The 23,116-nt window shown below is 39.9% G+C and overlaps 1 protein-coding gene and 1 pseudogene across 27 annotated transcripts in view; one reads left to right on the forward strand and one right to left on the reverse strand.

The window, feature by feature from the left end:
• Nrcam (neuronal cell adhesion molecule) overlaps nt 1–23,116 on the forward strand; it is a 283,437-nt gene that overhangs the window by 153,511 nt on the left and 106,810 nt on the right. The gene's annotated exons all lie outside the window — the stretch shown is intronic.
• Nucleotides 1,578–2,254, reverse strand: LOC116080608 (annotated as a pseudogene).

The raw sequence follows: 23,116 nt of genomic DNA on the forward strand, positions 1-23,116 counted from the left end.
TTCACTGGGGACCCTGCACTCAGTTCGATGGATGGCTGTGAGCCTCTACATCTGTGTCAGTCAGATAACGAACCTTTTAATACCTACCCTTAAGCTGATATTGTTTCTCCTTTCCTCCTGTTAGTATCTAGTCCAGACTGCCTTCAGCAAGCATCACCCCGTCCTTAGTAAGTCTTCTTAGTAACTTCACAGACATTGCACAACATCAGCTTGTTGCATTTGGGGTGGTACTCAGTCCATTGTAGTGGCTTATCTTGCAACAGTCTTAAATCAGTCTTTTCTAAATAGTCATAATATCAACTATTGTCTGCTGTAGCTGTGGCTTCCTACCATTCTTCCTGCTACCTACCCATACTGAGCCAGAGTATTTTAACGTACGAATCTGGCCTTAGGTCTGGTAGAAAGTAAGTAAAATCCTATTGCCATATTCAGTTCATAGAAGTTCATGAGACTATTTTGTGCTTTGGGGGTGGGGTGGGGAGAAAGTTCTGTTGCAGGAGCACTTTACATCATCACGCAGTAAAGCCACTCATTCACAAGTTCCCCACCTATTTAAATTGTAATCCTTTCGGCCATGATTTAGGAGCAATAATCATAGTAAACAAGCACCTTTTTCTCCTACCTAGTATTTCATTTTTGATGTTGCTTATTTTCCCCTTTTCCTTGTTCAAACCCAAGGCCTGTGTCCTGACTTTAGTTCTTACTTTTCTCCCTCTCTGACTCCCTTTCTCTGATGGTGTTCTAGGTTGACTGTCCACCCTGATGTTCTTCCTTACACACACTCAAACACATTAGGATTCCTTCAGTGTGGTTTTATTTCTTTGGAAAATGCTTCCTATATATGTCCCCATAGCTCATAGCCTTTCCTCAGTCACTACTTTCTAGTGGACTATTTCCTGATCATGGACAATTATATGTATTATATATGTATGTATATACATATATATACATATACATATATATATATATACACCTTAAAGCATAGTATTCCACTTTGTTTTTTAATCTTTTCTTCATAGTACTACCTAACAAATTATATAATTCAATGTTTCTTTTGATATCTGGTTTGCCTGAACTAGAATATAAAGTGTGGGAGGATAAGAAGTTCACTCTCCTTTTTCTTTCTTTTTTTTTAATAAAAAAAATTGTATTTACTTAGAAGCATTCAGAATGTCAACAAAACAGCTGCAATATTTTTTTGCAATTACAGAGTGGTATTCAATTAACAGAACAATAATTATCTTTGTACAAGCTGCATCAGAGACAACTGAAGATGAAAAACAATAAAACCCAAAAATGATACCAAAAGAAAAAAAAAACAAACTACTGTCCCCATATATAACTAATTTGTGCTGTGCACCAACAAGAACCTGCTTTAAATTTCCATGCCAATTTACAACCCCTAGACTGTACCAGGCAAGGTTAGTGGTTATTGAAAATAGCACCAGGACAGGGCTATCTAAAGACACATTTGGTAGTGTTAATTACCAAAAAAAGACACGATACAGTTTAAAAACAAATCTTACACAGCCTTACATTTCAATTTTTTTCTTTAAAAGGAGTGAGTTTTGTACAGGGGGGTCAAATGCTTTATTAGATAAGAAAAAAAAACTGTGCTAGAACCAACTTATTCATCATCATCTTCATCTTCTTCCTCCTCCTCTTCCTCTTCTTCATCCTTCTCATCATCTTCCTCTTCCTTCTTTTTCTTGCTCTTTTCAGCCTTGACCACCCCCTTTTTCACTGCATCAGGTTTTCCTTTAGCTCTGTAGGCAGCAATATCCTTCTCCTACTTCTCCTTCAGCTTGGCAGCCTTCTTCTCATAGGGGTGCTTGTCATCAGCTGCAGTGTTGTTCCACATCTTTCCTAGTTTCTTTGCAACATCACCAATGGAGAAGCCAGGATGCTCGCCTTTGATTTTGGAGTGGTACTCAGAACAGAACAAGAAGAAGGCCGAAGAAGGCCTCTTGGATGCATTGGGGTCCTTGAACTTCTTTTTGGTCTCCCCTTTGGGGGGATGTAGGTTTTTATTTCTCTTCTCATAACGATCCTTGTCAGCCTTTGCCATATCTTCAAATTTTCCCTTTTCTTTAGCAGACATGGTCTTCCACCTCTCTGAGCACTTCTTGGAGAACTCTGAGAAGTTGACAAAAGCATCCAGGTGCCTCTTCTTGTGCTCTTTCTGGCAAGTTTGCACAATGAATGCATATGAGGACATTTTGCCTCTAGGCTTCTTAGGATCTCCTTTGCCCATGTTTAGTTGATTTTCTTCCATGAAGCACAGAATCACCCAGTGCCCATCTGGCTCTTGCTTTCCCTGGAGCTGTCTCTATGGAGCTCCATGTACTGCAATCTCACTCTCCTTTTTCATTAATGTATCCCAACTACAAGAATACTGCCTGGTCTGTCGTACAAGCTTCGTTTTCTCAACGGAGAGTGAATAAGTTAGTGATGACTTAGGAGACTTGAAAGTTTCAGCCCTTCATCAGATAATATTGTTAGCTAAATAAACTCATCTCAGTTTTATGTTAACACCCTTACTTTCCAGGTCTGAAAACAACTTAGTTTGGAATTCAGCTAACTCCCTACTTCTTCCAGCAGGGGAAGGTTTTATGGCTGTCTATTGTTGAAATGCAGAGGTGGAGTTGGAAAACCATCTAAAGAAATGTTCTTTTCATTTTTGAAGGAAATGAACAAATCTAGCATTTGTTTTTCAGAGAACAAATGCTCTTCAAAAAGAACAGAAACTGTTCCCAAATCTTTGAAGTATGTCATTGACTCATTAACAAGAAACTGGGGAAGTGTCCCAGTGACAAACATGGGCTTTGTCAGGCTAAAGGCTGATCATGAGTTTATAAGGGCTGTTTGGGCGCTTGTCTTATGATACCATCAAGGCTCTCAATGGATACAGCCATGTATTTTAAGTTAAAAGCCTTATCCTCAAAGAAATGTGATACTTTGCCTAAAGTTCTTCTTGGATAAAAATATGATATTGGTTGGTGTTTGCTTTCCTTCTAGGCTCTGCCCCACAGTTTCTTGGCGACAGCCAGGTATGCCTGACTCAGTGTAAAAGGGGCTGTTTGCCCCCTCCTCACTCTCTTACTCTCTTTCTCTCCCTCTCTTCCCTCTTCTCCTCTTCCCTCTCTGTCCCTTCTCTCCCCATTCCCCCTCTCTCCCTCTTCATGTGTTTATGGCTGGCCTCTACTCCCCTGCTCCTCTCCTCCACCCTCTGTCTCTCTATTCCTTTCCCATGCCCTAAATAAACTCTATTCTATACAATGCCCATCGAGTGGCTGGTACCTCAGAGGGAAGGGATGCCTCAGTGTGGGCTCGAGGAGGCACCCCCTTCCACCTCATCATACAACTCCTCTACCAAACATATCCCTGGCTTCCTTTTCTTTTTTTATAAAACACAAAATTTGGTATGTAAAATTATAAGAAAATGGACAAAGTTGTGATAGTTTCTATGATGGAAAAGGGAAATACATGTTTTTTTAGAGAAGGAAATTATTGTATTTCCCTAGAATTTCCTCAATGATTTGCTAATTTTTTATAATATAAAAAATATTTATTTACTTTATATATGTGAGTACACTGTCACTGTCTTCAGACACACCAGAAGAAGGTATTGGCTCCCATTACAGATGGTTGTGAGTCACTATGGGGTTACTGGGATTTGAACTCAGAACCTCTGGGAGAACAGTCTTAAGCACTGAACCATCTCTCCAGCCTAAGTGACAGTCTTAATAGCACAATAGTTAGGGATCATTGAGTTGGCTCAGCCGGTTAAAGTGCTTCCTGTGTAAGCTTGGCATACTGAGCTCAATTCCTAAAACCGATGTAAAGGTGGAAGAAGAAAACTGACTCCACAAGCTTGTCCTATGACCCCTATAAATGTTCCATTATATGTGTGCTTATACAGGCACAGGAACAAATGAATTGAAATAATATTTTTTAAAAGTACAAGAGTCATCTGTGTCCCTGATGTTGCTTGCTGGTCATTCTAACATGCAAAAAAGTAGAAACAGAAAGATAGAGTTGAAGGTCAGAGGCTGGAGTGATAGCTCAGTGGTTCTGAACACTTACTGCTCTTCCAGAGGACCCACTTGGATTCCATGCATCTACATTGGGTGGTTTGCAACCACTGTCATTCTTACTCCAGGGGATCCAACACCCTCTTCTGGACCATAAGAGTACCTGCATTTACATGTATAGCCCTACTCCCAACACACCCACTCTCTCTCTTTTAAAAATAAATTATTTTTTTTAAAGAGAGTGAAGACTTACACTGTGAGTTTCAGCCAGACTAGGGGGATACACACACACACACACACACACACACACACACACACACACTCACACACACACTTCTCTTAAATGAAAATAACAACAAAAAGAGAAAAAAGTAAGAATCAATATGAATCAGAACAGTTTCTACAAATTGTGTGTTCTGTGTATTAATGTTATTGAATACCATTTGTATCCTATGACCACAATGAAAAACATTCTTGATCTTCAAGTTCTGCCCTGCTCTCTTCAGGCATGTGATCCTGGGTTCCTGTTACTAGCTCCTTCTTGCAGAGTAATCAGTCAGTCAATCAATCAATCAAACAAATAAACAAACTAACATGACCTACTGGCTAATAGTTGAATGTTGCTAGAGCTTGATTTTCTAGATTCTATTCCACATCTGTTCAACTGATACTGCTTCAGTTACATACATGTTATACTGCACTGGCACCTTTAGCCACCCTTTTTTTATTTCCCCATATGCTTAGAACAGTGTCAAAATTAAATGTTAGAGGTCTTATCCCCATGCATTGCTACAGTGACTCAACATTTCGGTCATTTTTAACCAAAGCTATCAGGATGCTTTATTAGTAAAGGGAGAAAGAAACCCCCAAAGAAAAGAATGTCTGGAAAGAAACAGAAATGGCTCTAACTGGACAGTGGTCTAGAGGTGCAGCTTTGCCTGCCGTGAGCATAAAAGAACACTACATGTGTGAAGGCCTGTGGCTCTGGAGAAGCAACTAAACATCCTTATCCTAAAGTGTTGTGAACAACGTTGGAATGGAAGGCTGATTTTTACATGTGGGTAGGAGTATAAGCTTACTTCCTCCAGACTACCCTATGGGCTCTGGGGTGGTGCAAAGTATTCACTGTGACTCCTGTGAGATAAAAAAAAAGAGAAGCTCAGTTGATCCAGAACCCCCATCTTTTACCTCCACTCCTTACCCTGCAAAGGCCTGTGGTGCTGGCTGCCTGTTAGACACTAACATATTAGAGGCACACCAGTAGGTGTCACAAATGCTGTACTCCAGAGAAAGGGGGCAGGGAGAAAAAGAGAAAGAGACAGACAGAAGCAAAGACACAGAGAAAGGGGGCAGTTTGGTAATAACTTAAGTGCACATATTTAAAGCACATAGTCTGATCCAATGACAGATTCCTGGCTATCTCAACAAACATGGAACACAAAAATTGCCAGTTGTTTGTGTCCCTCTGATGGTTATGTTGAAATTTAACCACTAACGTGATTGGAGACAGTACCTTTGGAAGCTGACCACATCATGAGGACAGAGCTGGCTCTCTTAGAACTAGTGCCCTTAAAAAAGGGATAACAATATCAACTAACCAGATTCACCAGAGCTCCCATGGACAAAAGCACCAACCAAAGAGTTCACATGGATGGACTCATAGCTCCAGCTGCATATGTAGCAGAGGATTGCCTTATCTGGCATCAATGGAAGAGGAGGACCTTGGTCCTGTAGAGGCTTGATGCCCCAGTGTAGGGGGACACTAGGGTGATGAGGTGGTACTGAGTGGGTGGGTGGGGGACCACCTTTATAGAGGCGGAGGGAGGGGATGGGATAGGAGGGTTGTGGAGGGGAAACCAGAAAGGGAGAAAATATTTGAAATGTAAATACATAAAATAACAGAGAGGGGGGGGGTGGAGAGAGATCCTTACCTTTTCCATGTCATAGGGATGTGGTAAGAAGATGCATTGTATATACTTTGTGAACCCAAAACCAGATCCTAACCAAACGCCAAACTGCACGTACTTTGATCTTGGAATTCAGTGGTCAGAACAGTGAGAAGTAAGTTTCTGTTGTCTCTGAGTGACCTATTTTGTGGTACTTTGTTACCACACTTTGCAGTTCTGCAAATAGACTAAGAGAGTGGAGAAATGACTACATTGAGCTTACTTCGCCTGTGTGTAAAACGCTAACATTTATGTTTTGGTGAGCTAGAGAAAAGTTACCATATGCAAAGTATGATGGACTAATTACACACTAGCTCTCAAGAGACTGTAGCTGTTGTTTGAGTAAAAAGCTGGGCATAGTGGCACAATCCTACAATCCCACCTTGGAGGGGTGTGGGGGTGGGGAGTTGTAAGTTTGAGGCTACCTTGGGTTACACAAGAAGGAAAAAGAAATAAGAAACAAAACTAGTCCCAAATGATATAGAGTCTTTCAATTTTAATAAAGAAAAAAGGTAAAATCTGTACATTTAATTACAGCTGAAGAAAAAAACATTGACAATATAGCAATTATTTAATCACTTTTTCTCCCACTGTTAACCCCTGTTGTAATTAGCAGCTTCTGGTCCAAATTATATATGTTGTAATTGTGCCCCTTTTGCTATAGACAAAATGCTTTTTATGCATGGGTATGCAAATGTGGATGTTGGGCAAGTGGTATAATGAGCCAGAAGTTAATGAACAGGAAACTGCTCAAGAATGAGGCAGACAAGTTGTCAGCAGAGATGACTGTGGGGCAGGAAGTATGAACCCAGCATTCCCAAGAAAAGGAAAGTGCTTCAAGAGACAAGTGCTGCCTCCAGACTGGCCTCGAACAGATTTGACAACAGGCTCACTGAAAAACATCTCAAGTATAAGTCACTCTCCTCAAACCAGGCCAGTAGTGTTTGGGATGAACTGCCCACGCACGAATATTCAGGCCTTTATTATTTCTCTTTATTTTTGGTTCAAATAAATTACAAATATTTTCATCTCTTTTTCTAGTGGATTGTTAACAATCCGTATAGAAGAGGCAAAATGCAGCAGAAAACCAGAGGTCGCATTATGCATTTCAAATAAAGGCATACATTAGCAAGGCTGGCACTATAAGAGAGTAAGAGGGGGTGTTGGCAGAACAAAACAGAAGAGGTGATCCCTGGGTGGGAAGCAGCAAACACCGCCAGGCTGAGCTGAAGCCCCCTAGTTTGTAGCAGCTCTTACAAGTGGGTTAGAAAGACTTACATTTGATTCCAGACTCACCAAGAGAAAAAGCACCAGCTCTTACTAGGTTGCTAAAATCCAGGCACAGGAACTGCACAGTTCCTATAGCAACTACCACCAATTGCTTCATTTTAAGTGCCAAGCCAAGCAAGAGTCTTGCTCTATCATTTCCCCTTACTGTTTCTGACTGGGTCTTAAGTGTGCCCCAGAGGCACCCTAAAAGTTTGGTCTCTAGTCTGTGGAGTTATTAGGAGGTGATAAAACTCTTGATAAGTAAGGCCTAGTTGGGTGAACTAATTATTTAGGCATGCCTTTGAAGGAGATATTAGATATTTTCTTTATTTACATGTCATATGATTTCTCCTTTCCCAGTTTCCCCTCCAAAAAAACAAAAAACAAAAAACAAAACAAAAACAACAAGAACAAACCCCTGTTGCCTCCCCCCTCCCCCTGCTTGCTACTCCACCCTCTCTCACTTATTGGCCCTGGTATTCCACTACACTGGGGCACAGAACCTTCACAGGGCCAAGGTCCTCTCCTCCCATTGATTGACTTTGCAATCCTCTACTATATACATGCTGTCAGAGCAATCAGTCCCACCACGTGTACTCCTTGGTTGGTGGTTGAGTCCCTGGGAGCTCTGAGGGTACTATTTAGTTCATATTGTTGTTCATCCTAAGGGGCTGCAAGCCTTTTAGCTCCCTTGGTCCTTTCTCTAACTCTGAAGGAGATATTAGAGTGAAGCCCCTCCTTCTCTCTTTTTTTTCTTTCCTGGCTGCCATGAGGTAAGAAGCTCTTTCCACCTCTGTGTGCTACCTGACACAATGACCTGCCTCCTCTTAGGGCCCCAAACTGTGAATCCAGGTGACTAAAGACAAAAACCTCTGAAACCATATGCCAGAATTAAACTCTTACATTGGTGATTTGGGGTATTTTTCACAGCTGTGTTAAAGATATCTCAACATCCAATGAACAGAACCCAGTGAATGACTGCCTGGCACAGTAACATGGGACATTTTGATTGCAGATTTCCTGTCCTGGTATTAGTCCAAAGTACAGAGAGGCAGGTGCGCAGCCAAAAGACAACATGAACAATGGGCACACTAATTACTACAGAGAGAACATTAGATTTAAAATCAGAAAACCTAAGAGCAAATTTCCAGACCTGACTCTCAGTGATCCTGTGATTTTATAAAATAACTGTTTCCCTTGTAATGAGAGTAACCACAGTACTGCCTCAAAGGCAGTTGAAGTAAATGAGATGAAGCATATGCATATCATTTCGCAGAGATAAAGGTTGTGTGAATTATTAGTTATTCTGCACTGGCCTCTGGGAAATTATCCAATTCAGTACTTATGTGACAATCATAAAGATTTTACTTTTTAGTTAACCAGTTACATCAGTTACTTGCTTGCCTTCCACTCCTGTCATGCCGGGACAACACTGCTAAATTAGAGGCCTGAGTTCACTACTATCTGTCAGTTTAGCAGATTTATATGTTTTTTATAAAAACAATTCTCTTTTGATGGGTCACATCCAAAGATTAGCAGCTGAGCTCTCTTAGCAGCAGGGAGGAAGGGCAGCTAGCCTTGGGTTACACAAATGAACTTATTAAGAGGATTTATAAAGCCATCTAGTTAATCAGAGAGGAGGGGAGTGAAAGAGCTTTGCTTAGCCAAGCTGCAGTTGCCCACTGGACAATTAGAAGCCAAGTCTGCATCAGTTGTCCTAGTCCTCAGTTGGGGGTCAGGCATCGAGCAAGGATACAGCTGGTGGGTGGATGCTGTAAGGTTGTTAATTAATCACAAGGGGGTGTAAACTGAGGAGGAGGGTTTATTCTCTGTTTGGTTTTGCATGGCCCCTGTTCCACTACATTGACCTGCATTTCCTGGGTGACCTCTTGTTAGACTTCTAGGAATTGTGGCGTGTTGAGTTCTCCTTTGTAAGTTATCAGGGTCGCAGACCATTGATTTGAGTCTTCATCATGTAAAGATTGCATTTGATCCTTTTTATGTATTTTAAGAGAAAAATGCTGGTTCATCTGGTGTAGAAGATGCAGTGGATTTAGCATTCGGGCTGTTTTACAGTCAGTAGCAAAGGCTGATTCTTTGTGGTCACTTTCTGCCTCAGATAGTGTTTTAAGCACTTTATGTTAACTCAGTTAACCTTCACAGTCACCTTGTGAATAGATGCTGGGATCCCCACTTGTACTAATGAGGAAGTTAAGGTACATAACCTTAAGTAATTTGCATTATGTTGGAATTTGCTTAGTGGGGAACTTGGCTTTGAGCTAAGATTAGGCTGACCCTAGCCAGTGTCCCTGACCATTAGAAAGTGCTCTCTCTCAAATCAAAACTTCTGTTTGGCTTTCCTTAGCATATTAGCTAACTCTCCATACCATAATAAAATGTATTTACTCATTTATTCCTTTGCTTGTTTTTCACATGCTGATATTCACAAGGGGCCTTACATACACTAAGTACACTTACATTGTACTATTATGGGGCTGTATCTCCAGTTCTATTAGCAAGCAAGCATATCATCAACAAACCTCAGTGAATAAGTCATCCCTTGCATTCATGGTCAGTCCCTTAGATAGTCTACATCAGTATTTTGAGAATGTCTTTTCTGGTTTTACTGTTATTTTAATACTCTTATTGAAAATTAAAATCTCTACACAGTTTCTTCACAAATAAATTCTGTATATTAAATGACCAGGAAAGCTGTCTGGTGCTGATATAGATTTGAATATGTATTTTCTAGAAACAGTTCCAGAGAGACCCATGACTACAGAGCATCAGAGCAAAGCCTAGACAACATCTGGCCCTGATGCACTTCTTCCATCCTCAGAGTACTGGAATCTGAAGTACTCCTAAGTTGGTTGGTGTCATGGAAATATTTTGGATGTATGGTTTGAGGAAATGGTCTGCCTGTACTACGTAAGCATGCCCCCGACCACAGTCTGCTGAAGAGCGGCATCAACTCCTTTCTCCCATTAGACAGGGCCTACATTTCTATTTTCCCACTTGGCACATTCAGTCTTTAGCATTGACTCCTGAGTCCTTGGAGGCATTTAAGCATGAGTCCTCCAGCTCAGGACAAACACTTTGATTCCTATCATATTTTCTCTTTGCAACATTACATGTTTCCTTCAGGTATTATCATTATTAGATGCAGCTTAAAAATAGTCTAGTCAGATTTGTGTCTTTTCCTCAATGTCCCAACTACCAGAGAATTTATGAAGATATATTAATTTTAGGCTAAGTCAAAAGGAACATTGATCATTCTCTTTATTTACATGAAACAGATATATATGAAAGCCATGTGATGATATGGTCATTGTTCATTGCTAATGATTCATTATTAAGACATGTAGAAAAAAATTCACCATTTGGTATTGACTTTTCATTCTTTATGTTACTGTGTCAATCAGAGTTTCTGGTTTTTGAATTGTATATAATCAAGATGATGACTTTTGAACATTTTGTTTGCTGTCTGGGCACTTTTAATCAAAAAATAAGTTATGTAGTGAAACTAATTCTATTTCCTATTGAGATAATACATTTTAATTACTCTTAAGGGAGTGAAATTAAGTAGGATATACCCAAAGTAAATTTAGGCACTGTTAAAATATTTTCATGGCATGTTCTAAACACTCTTTTTGGATAAAATAATTAGGTGCTAGACTTGAGGAAGATGGACAGTGAAGTCGGCAGAAGCACAGAGTACTTCTTTTCACTTAATACTTTATCTGCTAACAGCAAAGCCACTGGAATCTTTTTTTTTTTTTTTTTAAAGCTCAGTTTCACTGTGGTATCATTGGAAATGTGACCAGTCCCAGGTGGTTTCATTCATGCTCACATACAGCTTGTGCTCTGAAAGTGTCCAGATGTGAGCACTGTAACTCCAGCTTGGTTGTGCCATTATCTGGCAAAGGAAAGCCCATTTGTAGCAGTTAGCCATCCTTTTTGCATTTGCTATGGTCCAGCAGCCCTGCAGAGCTTTGTGGCTTTAGTAGCTACTTGATGACAATCAGCAGATTCTAAAGCTTTTCAAAACCCCTAAAGAATAGATAATGATGGTACACAATGCTGACATGCAGAAAGAAATAATAGATATTCAAATGTTGATGCAATTCAGCTCCCAATAAAATGATTACAGTTCATTTTCTTTGATTAGCTTTTTCAAGTTTTGACTTTAGTTCTTTGTTTAAGTTCTGTGAGCAGACATTCAGGACATTACCCCATGAAATCTGTCACAAACATTTGGACAGTTGTATTCATATGAATAGAAATACTTGCTTTGCTCTCTACTATTGATCCTGCTCTGTCTTACTTGGAAAAAACTTAAAATGATTCTCCCTTAAGTGTTTGATGAAACTGGTTTGGAAGATTTGTGTATTTAGGGACAGTGTTCAGCTGACAGAAACATGAAGAGGGAAAGAAATTTTGTTTAGGACAAAGAAGTCTGAGGATCAGCAACTGGGAGTTGTGTGGGGCCTCACAGCTCACTGTCATGGCATGGGCCTCTCTTCCTTCCTTCCCTCCAGTCCATGCGTTGTGTCTCCAGTCAGCCTTCAGTTTAAGACATGGCCTTTCACTTGTTTTATGCAGTAAAATGGGGAGGTAAAAAGATATGGACCTCTTCACACCAATATTATTTTTCTAGCAGGTTAAGTATTCTGGCTTCAGTTAACATGTTGATATTTGACACTTTCAAAGTAAATGTAGCCTCTGAAATCTGATGAGATTAATATATGGCTTTCTGTCATTTAATCTACCAATGTTATGTTTAGTAATACCATAGGCTTGCCCCAAATACGAAGAAAAAAATTCTCTTCCTGCTTGTGGATTTCCTTTTAGGAACGGGTGAGGAGATCCACAGTGTATTTTTTGGTTTCTCATCAAAACCAGCTGGAATGTTTGATATTGATACCTATGGCCAAAATTTGAGTTGATTGTGATAGGAACAAAGACTATTTTTCTTTCTTTTTCTTATTTCTTTTTGTTTTTTCGAGACAGGGTTTCTCTGTGTAGCCCTGGCTGTCCTGACACTCACTCTGTAGACCAGGTTGGCCTAAAACTCAGAAATCTGCCTGCCTCTGCCTCCCAAGTGCTGGGATTAAAGGCATGTGCCACCACTGCCCAGCCAAGACTATTTTTCTAATAAATTGTAGACCAAAGATGGTGCCAGTGGTCTGGGTCCTGCATTCTGGAGCTCAAGGAATTGGAAGAATTTTGTCTGTTTAGAATCAAGAATCTTGCTTGTTAGGGATTGTTACATAAGGATCTAAATCACTGGTGAGTACTACGTCAGAAGCATAGACAAACATGTCAAATTTATTATTCAATAAATTCATAACTTTAATTACTGATGTTAATTCAGAGCACAGATTATACACCACACAACAAATTATCTATCTATCTATCTATCTATCTATCTATCTATCTATCTATCTATCTATCTACATGCCTATCTCTTTCTATCATCTATCTATTTATCTATAATCTATGTTTATATGTGGGTTGTAGGGTGACCCCCAAAGGGATAAAAAGGCAAACAAGCCTGAGAGAGCAAACCATGGGAAAATGCAAAGATGTCTGAGACAGTGGTTCTTAACTTTCCTAATGCTGCTACCTTTTAATACAGTTCCTCTTGTAGTGACCCCCAAACATAAAATTATTTTTGTTGCTACTTCAAAACCATAATTGTGCTACTGTCATGAATCGTAATCTAAATATCTGGTATGTAAGGTATCTGTTATGTGAGCCCTAGGAATGGGTTGCAAGATCACCAAAGAGGTCATCACAGGTTGAAAACCACTGATCTACAGAGTGGAGGTCTCTCTCTGGACACTTGTCCAGATTGTTGATGGTGGTTGAAATAGATCTACCTAGTTGAGTCCTGTTGTAGAACCAACAGGACAGGACTAGGCCAGATGAACTACCAGGTGCATTGATGGAAAACTGGTCCAGATGAGTGAACAGGTAGATGGATAGATGGCAGTTCAAGTACACCACATCAACAGCAGGGAACAAGCTTGTCTGAAGCCTCAGAGATAGTGCTCTTCGCCCATTGCTCCTCAATGCGCACAGTAATTAAGTGGTCAGATGGTTGGTGACCACAGTCTAGGTCACCTGGGGTCCAGGTCAGAGTTACATGCTCCCTTGATTTGATGTGTTCAGTAAGTTCTCAGGTACGATCTCTTTCATATGGCTATAATTCTGCTACGAGCCCCGTGTAATCTCAGTTTGCCTTGATACATTTTGTAGAATACCTTTCTGTTTTACAGACATAACTAATTTATCAGTCTTTGCCGAGGGATGGTGCTGGGCAGATGGTGCTGTTCATGTGTTCATCTGAGTGGAGGGTCAATCTCCGTCCTTAAAATAGAGTAAAACTGCTTATAAACCAGAGAGTCTCAGAGCAGAGCATAGTGTGGAAAGCCACTGCTGTGTGTAGTGTGAGATAATGTAAGGCAGGGCACAGCCTGTTCTCGGCCGTTGTGGTTTCTGCAGTATATGCAGATTCCCAACTTGCTACAGGAGAAACTCAAGCCAGTGCTTGTACAAAGATTGCTTCTTTTCTACTGGTCATGAGATAACTGCTATCTTTGCCATGAATTTTTTCAACTGCCCCCTCAAAATCCTTCGTGTCTTTTTGTAGTTTTTCAGATGTGGTGATAGAAGGTGAGTGAAAGTAAAATGTTTTCCTCCCAAGTGGCTTGTATTTAGGTTTTCTGCTTATAAACAGTCTTAAGAAATTTCAGAGATCATCTATAAATGTCAAAGCTAGACATGGCACCTGGTATCATGTATCTGTCATCCCAATACTACTATGGCGGCGGTAGGGGTAGGGGTGGGGTGGGGGTGGAGACAGGGGGACCATGGGAAGCTTACAGGCCAGATAGCCTTGAAAATACAGATTTGATAATAAGAAGCCATGTTTTAGATGAAATGGAAGGCAAGGGCTAACACCCAAGAACATCCTCTGACTTTACACATAGATGCACCATAGCATATATGTGTACACTCTTGTATACACAGACATGCCTACAAGTACACACAACATACACATATACACACAACCATATTATATTTAATAAATGTGACATTTTGTCTATTCATCTGAAAAAAAGATTTTTTAAAAAAAATCATCTCATTAAATATCTATGATATTTAACTGTATGGATGAATTTGATTTTTGAACTGGGTTTTCAGTGCCAACATCAAATAAATGGGTAAAGCTGGTGATTGCGGCTCTACTGTAGTAGACTGACTACAAAGTACTGCTGTTTGGCCAAGTCTGATCTCCTCCTTTCTTCTTTAGTAAACTATGTTCTAAGATGGATTTTGATACTTTAAATAGTTGAAAAGATCAAAAGGATACTTAATAATGTGAAAATCACACAAAATTCACAGTTCAGCAGATAAGTAAAGTTTTTCGGAAACTTAGTCATGTTATTGTTGTCTGTTGTTGATCCGACACAATTTCGGCAGTTAAGAAATTTCCATAGAGCCTATATGGCTGCCAAGGCCTAAAGTGTTTGCCATGCAATGCTTTTTTGCAGACAGCATTCACTGACCCTGTCTGTATTGAACAAGAGGCACATTCCATTTTGATTCTAAATGGAACTACAAAAGAAAGTTTCAGTAGCTGTGTGAGACTAATCACTAAGTTTCCCAAACTGAGTATGTGGAAGAGAGCTCTCAAGGAGAGATGATGGAGATTCTGATACATTTATTCCACACAGAGATATGAAACTCCATCTTCTTTTCCCATCATACCATTAACTCTTGACAGGATTCAGTGAATGATAACTGTTTCCAAAGGACCTTTGCCCTGAAGTAGCTTCCCAATGCTGTGGACAATTCTATCTATGAAGCAATCAAGACACTGGTCTGGGAAGATTGACAGAATGCAACTCCAGTGAAACCATCACTATGAGAGGTTTCCATCTACAATACAGACGGTATCTAACTCTTTCACCCTCTTCTCCTGATTCCTAGTTTGTTATTCTTGAAAATCCATTATCTCCTTAGAGCAAGCTGGGAACTGTATTGTTCCTTTTGAACGGAAGAACTAACCAGATCAAATATCCATTTAAAAACCCATTGTAAAGCTTTGAAAAGAAACATCGAAACTCATCACATACTCCTTGATACTACCTTTTAATGCCAGCTAGCATGTGTGAGAAAGTGCATGTTGTCCTTCAATTAAATAGGCACGGCTATTCCTATGAGAATCATGGCAGAGTATTCCCATCTAAAAGAATGGCACTGGACACATAAGAAAGGGTAGAAGGTTGAAGGTTTTGCTTTTGTTTTCTTGCAGTCATATTGAAGATACAATGCAGATGCAGACTGGTATCAGTGACTGATAGTGAGAGAAAGCCAGAGGAATGAAGCCATTATGTGGACCTAATGCTCAGATGTCCCAGCTAGACAAGCCAGGGAATTTAATATTAAAGAACACTGTCTGCCAGTGGCACTGGCACCCCTGACTTTTCATGCTGGTATCCAATTTCTTTCCTTTCTCTTAAAGCTTCGCTCAGTCCCCTGTAGCCATTGCCGCTTCCATCATTCAGTGAGCAGATGAATGAACCTTTCTCCCACACAACTCTGATTAGTCAGTCATTCATTCTGCTGAGTACTAATTATGTTCCAGGCGCCATGGTAAGTGTGTGAGGCACAAAGCAGAACAAGAAGGTTGCCCTGCCCTCCACAGGGAAGTATATACAGGCTCCCAGTGGTGACAGACTTGCAAAGAAGTACACTTGTAAAGTGGGTTTCTGGAATATGTTTGTATTTGTGAATGAAAATCGCATCCCGGAGACTGTCTTGTAAACTAACAGCTGCCATTCTGCGTAAGCCATGAGAGGGGACAGAGAAAGAACATTCAACAGAGACCACAATGTCTTAAAAGACTTCCAGAGGAGCTGTTGAGGCTTGATGAGTGGAAAAGGAGAGGATTATGAGCCAGACAGAAGTAATATTCAGGCAGGCATGAAGACTGGGGGAAAAAAAGAGACTAGAATCATAGGTATAGGTGTGAGCGACTCACATTAAAAGTACACAATGGTCAAATCATAAGGTGCTAAGTAGAAGATGTGAACACTAATATAGGAATTCCAGGGGCCTGAGGTGGGGAAGCAGTGAGAACAGGATTTTGGAAGGATGTTCTGGAATCTATGGAGAGAATAGACCATAGGGTATTAATACAGGAGATGAGCAGTCTCATCAGCATTTGGAGGCTATTCAGCTGTAGCTGATAGCACCTGCAGGAGGTGAAAGTTTAGAGAGGAGAAGAAAGTGTGCTAGGTTGGACATGAGGTAGGGAGAAAGGGAAAGAGGTATATGACTGGCATGAGTTCTAGCTTAGAGTCCCATCCTGAGGGTGGTTCAAGACACAGGTGCTTGTATTTGAAAAATGAAAACATAGCTAGATGTTTAATAAATGTGCAACAATATTGAAAAGGTGAAATATGTTGGGTGAAGGGAGGGGGTTCCTGGAAAAAGTTCTCAGAGAGCCTGAAAGTGAAGAGGATATGAGAACTGAGGAAGAAGGATGTGAAGTATGGAGAGAAGTAGGCAGGATCAATGGTACTGCATACTACAGAAGGGTCAACAGCAGACCTGGCAGAAAATCTCCACCCGATCCTGAGAACCCCAAGCCTATATACACCGACTTCTGGAAGTGGTTCCATCTTCTTTTCCCTCTCCTGGCCCTCATGCCTTCTCTCTTTGCTTTGCTGAATTATAACATTCTCCTTGTGTGTGCATCTCTTAATATGTCTGTCCTGCTCCTTTCCATTTACTAGTATAGATGTTTCAGATGTTGTCTTCTTCCTTTAAGATTAATGTGGCATTAACATTTCCTCTCACTGGATACCATACCAATTTTCTATATACATTTCCATCTCTAATAGTTTTGGAGTAATGGTAACTTACACAGATGTACTTTATCTGCTCAAATGCAAAGCACATGGTTAATATTTGCAAAATATTTGTAATCACACCAAAGACATAATTGTCTTTCACTGATGATTGACTGAAGTTCCTAGAACAAATCCCATCATAAAACCTTACTGAATGTGAAATTAGTAGTATTCTCATGATGCTCTTACAGTATGCATTTTTCATACTGTAAGAGCACTTTTCACTTTTTCACTTTTATTGTAAATTTGGACTTTAAGAAAAGCCAGCATGCAAAGAAGAGACTGAGAAGTTCACATACATCCTAGGACTTTGAACAATGTGCCTGCACCTCAAACTTTCAGGATAAAATCAAATTCATCTTCTATCAGCTTAGACACGAAAATGTGCACATGTTAAAGTTTATGTCTTTTGCTGAAAGCTAGGCAAAGCGGCACACTTATAAAAGAAACTGGAATATTCCTTTATGCAAAACACTGGTGTTCAGTGATGGCACCTTGAAACCCTCTGAGGAAGCTGGGATTGCAGAGTCCCAGCCCCAGAAATTTGGGTTTCATTGATGGGGGTGGAGCTTGGGCCCTAGGAGTTATCTCCCTTCTCAGATGGCTTTAATGTGCAGCAGAAATTGGGAAACTGTTTTACAAACTCATCTAGTGATGACTTACTGTTTCTGTATGGAAATGTAGGTGTAGCTATAAAACAGAAAGCTCATCCTAAACGGGAATGAAGTATCTTTATCTCCCGCTATGCTCCAAATCCAGGAGAGAAATGTTTTCAAAGGATGGCTGACAGAGCTCTCGTCTCAGCCAGGAAGAATATTCCAATTTCCTTTATAAATACGTTGCTTTGGCTCTCTTCCAGCAAATGACAGAACCTTTAATGTATACAAATTTCGATGTCTAACTTGACAGAGAATGAATTTGATTTTATGCTGAAAATTTGAAGAACATTTCCATTGTTCAAAGTCCTAAGGCTCTATGTGAACTTTGTTCTTGCTGAGCTCCAGCCGAGTGGAACCTTCTTTCTGATGTGGAAGAATGTTTATGCCTGAGTGTTACACATTTCTGGTAACCATGACTTCAAAAGTGTATCAAAGTTTCTTTTCTTGAAAAGAAATGAAAAGGGAGAAATAGCATTGAGACAACTTCAGTTCAGGCTAGGTTTATAAGAGTAATCTGGGTACATCCCGGATAATGATGTATTTCTGTTTATCTTCTCTAACAAAGTGTAGGGTTTCTGTTCCTTAGAAGTCATGTGATATTACATAGTAACAATCCTTTATTTTTTATGCCATAATTTGTTATATTAGTAAGTTTGTACATATGTGTATTAAAAGCTGGGTATATTTTAAAATCCTAAATAAACTGCTATCAGGATGGTATAAGCTATTTAAAATATTTTTCTACTTACTTCACTCTCGTGTTAGAGAAGCAGGACTCAGAGCATAATAACAAAGCAACTATCATTTTCCCACGGTAGTGTTGCCCTCCTGCTCTATGGGGCCCATTCAGGTCCCCAGAAATCTCAGGCACTTGTCCCACTTAGTTATGTTTAATTAAAGGTTGTGCAGACACTTGAATTCCTCTAAAACTCTCTGTAAGCTGTTACACACCGTTTAGTGTACGCATCAAGACAACTAGCTTATTCAAAGCCAAGTACTGCTTCTCTCAGATGAAGCCTAAGTGACCAGAGCAGCCTGGGGCACAGTCCTGTATACTTACATCTCCCACATTCCCTGGAGACATTGTACTCCAGCCATGAACTGTCACAGAGGCTCCTTAACCTGGTGAGAAGAGTATGACATATCCCTCAGCCCTGGGCAGCCGGCTGAACACTGTTAGCATTCTATCAAACTTTGCCAATATCCAACTCAAATACTTCTACCCATGAAGGCTGCTTGATTTATAATCCCCAATACTTCCTGTTCTCTGAATCTTCATGGCCCATCATGCCATTCCAACGCATACATTCTCATAGGGGAGTGTGTCGTGCCCATATCCCTTTATTCTTTGTTGCACAGTCATTAACAGTGCAGTTCCTGCCTTATCCCCTCTACTATACTCACAGGTCCTTGCAAGTTCTCATTGCCCAGTTTTGTTATTGTCTACAGTAGCTGGGGAGAATTGCAGAATAATGAAGTAAAAATAAAGGCCTCGGGGCTGGAGAGATGCCTCATCAGTTAACAGTGCTTCCTGTTCTTCCAGGTGACCTGAATGTGGTCCTCACTCATATTAGGCAGCTCACAACCATATGTAACTCTAGTTCCAGGGCATCTGATGACCACAACAGACACCTACACACAGGTGGCATGCATTCATACATAGAATACTCACACATTGATAAAATAAACTCTTTTAAAGAAGGCCCTTATGTAATGTGAAAATAGATTGCTATCACATAATTTAAGCAAACATATAAATATAAATCAATACATAAGTGAAGACAAATTGTTTGAGTCTTTAATTTTGTTCATTTGATTAGATTAAGGGAAAACAATAGGTCTGTGCTTTCATACTTATGAATATATTGTAAAATGGAAACAAATACAATAATTTAAAGCAATTCATCTGAATATTCAAAACTGCTTTGTATAATATTTGTTAAATTTAATGTGTTTTATCAAAGAGCAGGTAACAATTTACTTACTGTCTTTGCTCTGGCACCAGTACCTAATGATGATTTGAACATTAGAGGACAGATTTTTCAGATTTAAATATATTCAGTGCCTTCCATTTAATATTTTTAGCACAACAGGCCTATTTCTTCCACCTGAATTTCTGCACACAGAAAATAATTCTTGTAGTTTTATCTTTTTAACCTAATAGTCATGAACACAGACACACAGACTAAAATCCAGCTTATTAAATATTTACGGATCAAATTAAGAAGGCGGTTGCATCGTCTTTTACAACAGCTGCTAGCTGTATCGACAGCTCTTTTACCTCATTATGTATAATACATGACATTGTTGTTGCCCTCAATCCAGTTAAAACAAAGGTTAAAGCCATTTCCAACACCACAGAAGAAACTGAATGTAGGTTAACTTCATCATGAAACATTACGTTTGGAAACGTAATGAAGTGAAAAGTAACGAAGCTGAGATAGAGTTAGGGCTGTGTTTGTTTGTTATTGTTCTTAGGGGGCTTCACTTTCAACTCCTAACATTCTGTGATTTTGGTAGTTCCTTTTGATTGGTCATTTTTTTTTCATTTTGTTCTTTTGTTTGTTTGTTTTTTTGTTAGTTTTGCTTTTTGTAAGATCAGGTCTCACATAGTTCAGGCTAATCTTAGCCTGTGTGTGGAGCTCAGGCCTTGAACTCTTGATCATTCTCCCTGCAACAGTGGATCACAGTTATACAAGTGTGTATGTGTGTGTGTGTGTGCGCGCGCGCGCACATATGCACACATGTCTTAGTTACTTTTTTATTATCATGACAAAACATCACAACCAAGTCAATGTATTTTTAAAAATCATTTAACTGGGGGCTGGCTTTCAACTTCAGAGGTGAATCCATGATCATCATGGCAGAGGGGTCTGGCAGCACCAGGCAGACCTAGTGCTGAGCACTAACAGACGGTATGCATAGTGACACGCATACATGAGGCAGGGAGAGAACTAACTGGGAATAGCATGGACTTTCGAAGTCCCAAAGCCCACCCCGAGTGGCAAAATCCTCTAACAAGGCCACACCTTCAAATGCTATACCTCATAATCCTCCCCAGGCAGTTCTACTAACTGCAAACCAAACATGTATCTATTAAGGGCTGAGCACAACCTCGGCATTGACATTCAGGCACCATACACTTCTTTTCTTAGATTTGATCTTTCACTGGCTTGGAACTTGCTGAGTAGGTCAGAGCAGCTGTCCAGATCCAATTGTTCTACCTCTCCAACTCTTGGATTTTATCACTATGCTCAGATTTTCTTTGTATTTGGTTTCTGGGAAAGCAAGGCCTTTTTGCTCTCAAGACAGGCACATTGCAGACGGAGCTGTCGCACAAACACAATGCATCAACACCATTGTTTGGGTAGATTTTTGGTGGTTGGCTAGTTGTTGGTTTTTTCTCTTTCTGATTCTGTGACATAGAGTCTTGCTTTGTAACCTTTGCTAATTTTAGCAGTCCTTCTGCCTGTGGCGCCTGAGGTATTATGGGGTGCTTCATCATGCTTGGCTGCAGTGCTTCCTTTGAAAGGTAGCAAAAGCAATAAGATGGACTTGATGGCTATGCTCAGAGTGGGTGGAAGCTTTTGTTCTTGGCAAAAAAAAAAAAAAGGAAAAAAAAAGGAAAAAAATGGTATGTTGAACCATATAAGAAACACTACATTTTATCTGAAGCTATGTTGATGATGGCCAGAATGACCAGATAGCATCAGATCATCCAAAATCAGAATTACAAATGGTTGTGAACAACCATGTGGTGCTAGGAATTGGAAGAGCAGCCCATATTCTTAACCACTGAGGCGTCTCTCTAGTTCCCCGACTGCCTTTTACTTCAGTGAAAAAAAATAAGTCAGAAGTTTTGGAATCTTAAGGGCCATTAGTGAGACGAGGAAATCATTTTAATTTTACTTTGTGCTACTTTGAGAGTAGCCTAGCTCCTAGCCCAGAGGTTTACACTGTTCTTCCTTTTATTACTCTCACCATTAAGTTGTTTGGTACAAAAACCTTCCTAAGGGACAGGTGGCTATTGTAAATTCCGTCTGTTGTGACTATCGATAAATATGCAGCTGAAGATGCAGGAAGCCAATGTTTCGTGCTGAGACCAAGCTTTGACTGCTTCCCTGTGGAAAGCCTACTGCCCAGAGTTCACCCGCTGGTCGATTGCAAATAGCACTTGGGTCCTTTAGGAAATGCAGGCACAATGGCAGGGAATTCTTCCCATAGGTGAAACCCTCCTCTTCTAAATTATAGACATAAAAATACATGTTGTTTTCACATATCTGTACTTACATGTGTGTACACGTTATATTTAAAAGGTTCAGAGGCCTAAGAATCTACAGAAGTTGTAAAGCATAACCTATAATTTTATTTTATTTCATTTTTTCCAGGCTAAGAAATAAAACAAAATTGATAAAATTGAATAATTTCAAGGACAGTCCTGCCAATATCACATCAAAATAATCACTGTCTTCCTAATGATTTTAGTCATTCTATGCTTAAACTAGGAAGTCTATTCAGATTAGCACAAGGTATCTACCCTCCTGCCTTGTAGTATGGTACTTATGTTGATGTGTGTCTCACTACTGCCTGATGGAATGGAAAGAGTACAGTTATTCTGAGGAGACCACCCTCGCTCAACGACCAGCTGGGCCTCTCACTTGCTGTATGACTTGGACAACAACAAGCAGGATACCCTGCTTTTCTGAGCCTTTGTAAAGCAGCAGTGAAAGATTGTGACTGCTTGTCTGAGATCTTGATATGGTTTCTAATTATGGTTTGGTTTTAGAATTTTGATTTTTTTGTTTTTTTTTTCTTTTCTTTTTTTTGTTTTTTGTTTATTAGAGACAGGGTTTCTTTGTATAGCCCTGGCTGTCCTGGAACTCACTCTGTAGACCAGGCTGGCCTCGAACTCAGAAATCTGCCTGCCTCTGCCTCCTAAGTGCTAGGATTAAAGGTGTGCACCACCACTGCCCGGCTAGAATCTTGATTTTTTTAAAAGTCACTGGGTATGTGTATACATGTTACACAGCAGTCCCTGCAGGGTCTAGAACAATATCTTATCATTATGTTTAGTACTTTTCAATAAAATATATATTAATTTTTGTTTGGTGCAAGGGCTCACTAAAGGCTATCCAGGTTAAGTTTGTTGGCAAAAAGTTGTGTTTTTCAGAAGTATTCATGTATCCCTACTGAACCCTACTAGGAGAGAACATGTTTGGCAAATAATTACTTCACCAATGGTAGATATAAGTGGAAGATAATGTAGATTTCATCTACACACC

This window comes from Mastomys coucha, unplaced genomic scaffold (genome assembly GCF_008632895.1).
Source record: "Mastomys coucha isolate ucsf_1 unplaced genomic scaffold, UCSF_Mcou_1 pScaffold6, whole genome shotgun sequence".
Taxonomy (NCBI): Eukaryota; Metazoa; Chordata; class Mammalia; order Rodentia; family Muridae; genus Mastomys; species Mastomys coucha.